Raw genomic sequence first — 6,000 nt, 5'->3', positions numbered from 1 at the left:
AGCAAAGCAGCTGATAGTGGCAATGGAACAGACGAGACACTGGGCCAGATTCAGAGATGGTTAGTAATGCAGCAGCGACGGCAGCTAGTCCCTCAGTAGCGGTCGCAGGATACATTAAATGGTCATCTCAGCTTTCCCTTTGTGCTCCACCATCCATGCCAAAGAGTGTACGAGTGCTGAAATGTCTACTTTCAGGCTTGGGGGCTTTACTATTGCAATGGAGATAAATTGTAGTGTTTATAATATGGCAGTCACTAGTGCTGTCTGTATTATATGGAGGTTGATAATGTGGTCTGTAGTATATATTTATTTTATTATTTATTAACAGTTTCTTATATAGCGCACACAGATTCCGCGGCGCTTTACAGAGCATAGTTATAATCAAAAACACATAACAAATTACAGTACAAGACAGTTTAGGACAAGTACATGGTTAATATGGATAGTTGCACCAGGGGACAGGACACTGAAACAATCATCAGGGTGGCAAAGGTTTATATATTCTAAGAAAGGCACATAAGGAGAGAGGGCCCTGCTCGTGAGAGCTTACAGTTGCTATTGCTATATGTAGTATATGGGGTGTGGATTATTAGGTTGACAGTGTCTAGGTCGACAGTCATTAGGTCAACCCTGAATAGTCAACAGTGAAAAGGTTGACACGTGAAAATTGGTCGACAAGGACAAAAGCTCGTCACAAGCAATATTGTCCCATAATTATTGTAAAGCGTATCTTCGCTTCACTCAGCACACTACCTTTCTCAATTGTAGTCCGCGTGGATCATAAAGTATGAACAAGTAATAAGAATGAAAAAAATCATGAAAAACTAATGTCGATTTATTATATATCGGCCATTGCCATGTCAACATTTTGCTTGTGACCCACAGTTTGAGAACCGCTGCGATAGATCCAAAGTGAAACACTTGCGATCTCCGATCTGATATGCACTGGACCTCGCATCGGATCGGAGCAGATTAAAAACACATGCAATTTGCCAGATTTCACACGATTTCTCGGCACAATGCTTCAGAATCATCTGCCAAAATCGCAGTAGATTATGGCCACTTCTACTGTATGACTGCTTTCACCTGTGATGACACACCTGGGTACTTGTGTATTATCACGGCGCCCATCGCATCGCATACCACTAATTAAGGTATGCGATGGCATGCGATGGGACCGATTTGAGGCTTTCCCGGGTAGAGTGTACAATTTTAATATTGCGTCGCATTACATGCCATTATAATGGCATGCGATGCAACACGATTTCAATGTTAAATGCCCAGCCAGAACTGAGGGGACGCGCATAACCTCACAAGTATTACGCGTGCGCTCGCCACGCTTCGGGCTCACCACACTATATAATATCAACTCCACGCAGACGTGGATAGTGGGGGTATGAAAAGTAGGAGGACGCGTAACGCCGCCCCTCGCGGGCTCGCCACGCTTCGGGTTGGCGTTGATAGTGGGGTGGCGTTAACAATGGGGGGGCATTTAACATAGTCATTACCCATCAGGGTGGGTGTACAATCTAAAATCGGGTCTGGGGGGCATTTAACATAGGAATTTGGCATCTGGGTGCATGTGTGACTTAAAATCGGTCGCATCGCATCGTTGTACAATGACCTGCGATGGAAATCGGGGGCGCCGTGATAATACACAAGTACCCACATCTGTCTTCTCAAACAAATAGTTAAACACAGGTGAGGGCATTCATACAGAAAAGCTGAGTACACACTAGTAGATACAGATGGAGCGCCTGTCAGCCATCCTGCAGGACCAGCAGCTGTCCTGGCATACAGGAGATCCATCTGACAGATGCCCGAGCGTCTCACACGCTCTCACGTCCCTGTCAGCAAGGCGGTGGGGAGCGGCTTCCCTGCCGGTCTCCGCTTCAGGGAGACAGGCAGGGAGTGGGGGCAGACTTGTGGGGCTGCGGGGAGCTGCTGGAGATTGGCGAGGGCTCCGACAGAACGGGGAGCACAAGCGTCTCATGCATGCGCACCCCCTTCTGTTGGAAGACCAGCCCGGGATACAGGCCGGTGTGAAAAGTATTTACCCGGCATCCCAGCATGCTGTCGCTGGCCACTGGTCTCTGCCTCCCAGTGACGCAATCGCCAGCTCAGGCTCCTCTGACTACACGCTGCGACACACTAGTGTGCAGTGCAGTGCGGGAAGCCACTTCTCTCCACAGCTGCTATGGAGATTAGCGCTATCCCCCATAACCGCCTGCTACACCACCTACTCCGCCACACATGGAAGTCACTTCACTCCATGCCTGCCACGGAGATCAGCGCTACCTCTGACTGCTGTATCTGTATTCTGCCCGTCCCCGCCTCCCCGCTCACCCTGCTGGTCATCCGTCATCTGCCTTCAGTTAAGAGCGGGCCCCTTACACCAGAAAATGCAGGGACTAGGCTGGTGTGAAAGGGGCCAACCCGGGAATGTCCCTGCATGATCCCTGGACTGTATTCCTGGCTAAGTAACTGCATTTATTTCTGGTGTAAAAGGGGTATAACTGTTTGGGAGCTGAGGACTGACTTTGAGAACCTATGATAGAGACAAAATTCCAAGTCTGATATATCCAGATATTGCACTTTAAATTAGGACAAACAGATACAGAAATAGCCCAACTGTATCCATCATTTGTCCCTTTAAATATATAATGGCTTCTTATTAGATACAGATCAGAATTAGTCTTTTTGTACCTGCACAGATGATAATTTTGATCAGTTAGCTAATAACATTCCGTGAAACATTCAAACTGCAGAATGAACGCGCACACGGAAGCTCCTTATCTGCTGGTGTGCTTTAAATGCACTTTACGTTTTAAATGGGTTTGAATTAATATTAAACTAAAATCCATTGTCTCTAGTGTTGCCATACCTACTGGTGTTAATTGCATTGCAGTCGTGTTTTGTTAGAACACAGCTAGTTCTATTTGTGTATTGCATGTAAACTTATCAGGAAACCAACAGTGATGTAATAATGCCAGAAAATACCTTAGTCAAAATAACAGATGACCACTTCTAGTGTCTAATGGCTAATGTTAGGACCTGACTTATTTTGATTTGCCAAAGTCAAATGTCTTTAGATACAAAAAAAACCCTCCTATCTGATATAATTGTGGTGAAGGAAGATTTCCTTTTCCTGAGCAGGATATTACACTCATTACAAAACATGAACTTGCATCTACTAAGATAGGAGGGTAGTATTTGTTTCCTTTTCATAAGCTGCTACATAGAATCCTTGAAACAATACAAATAGATAAGTAGTAAATACATGTCTGATTTGGTTTAGGTAGGCATGAGAAGCCTGTCTTAAATATGTACTTTTCCCCTAATGACAGTGTTCCTGTTCACATTTGCATATTAAAGAGAAAGTTCAACACCTACAGTAGTCTTCATGAACCCAACCCATTCTCAATTATCTGGCTTTTTTTTCTTTTGTGTGACTATGTTTATGTTTGGTTGTGCACAAACATAAAAATTCTGTGAATTGTATAATAAAAAATTGCTCTCTGTAGAGACTGAGGAAACGTATGTGGATCAGTAATACCACTTTCACATCGCCGACACGTTTTAAAAACCGGTATTTAAAACGGTAATTAAAACGGGTCAGAGCCTTAACATTGCCGCAGATTACCGTTTTAAATACCGGTTTATACCCCTTTCACATCGCACTTTTAAAACGGTAAATTGCCGTTTTTTTTTTCCCTTTTTTAAAACGTTTAAGTCTGCACTGTGAATGCATAGCATTGTACACATTCACATTGCACAAAAAACGGCAAGGAACTGTGTAGGACTCTGCTTTTTACACGGTTCGAAATGCCAGTTAACTTTAAACGGTAAATCGGCTGTGGTGCATTCACAGTGCAGGCTTAAACGTTTTAAAAAGGGAAAAAAACGGCAATTTACCGTTTTAAAAGTGCGATGTGAAAGGGGTATAAAGGTGTAGATTGTAATGGACAAAAGAAATTGGTTTTAGGTCAACAACACATAACAATAGTTAGTTATATATTCCTGTACTGTTTCCTCACAATTATTCTGTAATTTGTTTCTGTGTTTTTAGGTAAATAATTATTTGCAATATTATTCTTGCAATTATATTTTTGCTGTTACAGTAACTGTTACTGTATATTTGATAATGTTCATCTCATTGTAATAACACCTTTCAAAGGCATTTAGTTAAATGAAAGCAGCCAGTATATAGGTTAATTCTCCCCAATGTTCTGAACTGCCTTGAGAAGAAAGTAACATACTCTATAACTTTGCGATGGGTATGGATCAATAGGTCTACAAAAGAATGGTCAACAAGTATTGGGTCGAAACCATTAGGTCGACATGCAGAAAGGTCGACATGGGTCTAGGTCGACAGGTCACTAGGTCCACACAAGCATTAGGTCGACATGGGCAAGGTTGACAGTCAAAAGGTTGACAAGGAGTTTTCCATAGTTTTTTTTACCTGAATATTGACACAGTCGACACGGACACTGAACCGTAGCACCGCATCCCCTTGCGTTCTTTGCATTCACCATGCTTTGGGCACGGTGCCTCACTACGCTTGGCACACTATTTTTTTCTCCCACCAAGCCCGAGTGGATGGTAGGGCATAAAATACCGCTTGTCGACCTAATGCTTGTGTCGACCTAATCACATGTCGACCTAGACCCATGTCGACCTAGTCCCATGTTGACCTAGACCCATGTCGACCTTGATCCCGTCGACCTTTCTGCATGTCGACCTAATGGTGTTGACCTAATGACGGTATCCCTTCACAACATGGTCTATTATGTACGCCCTTTTCTGTGTGTCTCAAAGTGACTGTATCCTATTAATCCGTATTTCAAGTGCAATACCTAGTCTCTCACATTGTAGTTAAACACACTTTTATTTTCTAAGACATTGGTTCTCAACCTCGGTCCTCAAATACTCCCAACACGTTACCTTTTCCAGGACGCCACACAGAATCGCAAGCGAAATGATTAGCTCCACCTGTGGATCTTTAAAAATGTGTCAGTGAATAATGAGAACACCTGTGTACCTGCTGGGTGATCTGGAAAACATTAACTGTTGGGGGTACTTGAGGAACGAGGTTAGGAACCACTGTACTAAGGGCTGCTCTGACTTGTCTGCTGTAAAATAAAAATAAACTTTTATTTTCTACCATATATCAACTACCACAATGGGCCCTTCAATTCAGTGTGTTCTTAAACATGTTCTGCAGAAAATGTTTCTATTTAGTAAGTAAGTAATGCACATAATACATAGGATTTGGGTATTATAGCAATAGATAAGACACAGACATAAGAGAAAGCCTTGCAAGCACAGTAGCCACAACATAGTGTTGGTGCAGGCATTTCGGATAACTTTTACAAGTTGTGTATTTCACCTTAACAAGGTACCAGGTGAGGCAGCCATCTTAGGCGCACTGCATAGGTTGGAATAGTTTACCCTTCAAAAAAATTACACAAAATGGGGTGATTGCAGTGTAGAGTAGAGTCCTAATAAGACCTCAGGTCCATGTATTTTTCATCCCATCCACAAGTGTACCAGATGAGGAAGCCATGTTGGGCGCACTATGAAGGATACACTGTGGGAGGTGAGCCATACAAGGACCCAATGCAGATAAGGAAAAGCGGGTGATTGATTAGTAGTATGATATACAGTGCATGGAAACATCCACGTGAAGCACATCCTACCCACAGAGGAACCATCTGAGGCAACCAGATGGGGTGCACTGCGTAGGTCACTGCTGGCAGGGTGTGCAATCAGTGGAGTGGAATTAGGCACCACAAAATAACGGGTGTGGTATAGGGTCCCAACAGTCGGGATCCTAACAGTCATTAGCCCGACATCGGGATCACGACTGGCTGGAATCAGACAGCATGGCGAGCGCAACAAAGCCCCTTGCGGGCACGGTGGCTCGCTATGCTCAACACCTATTCTATTCTCCCTCTATGGGGTTGGTGGACCCCCACGAGGGAGAATAGCCGGTGGCCG

The sequence above is a fragment of the Crinia signifera genome, chromosome 6, assembly GCF_055691185.1.
Source record: "Crinia signifera chromosome 6, ASM5569118v1, whole genome shotgun sequence".
NCBI classification, from domain to species: Eukaryota; Metazoa; Chordata; class Amphibia; order Anura; family Myobatrachidae; genus Crinia; species Crinia signifera.
Note: the sequence above shows the minus strand (reverse complement) of the source record.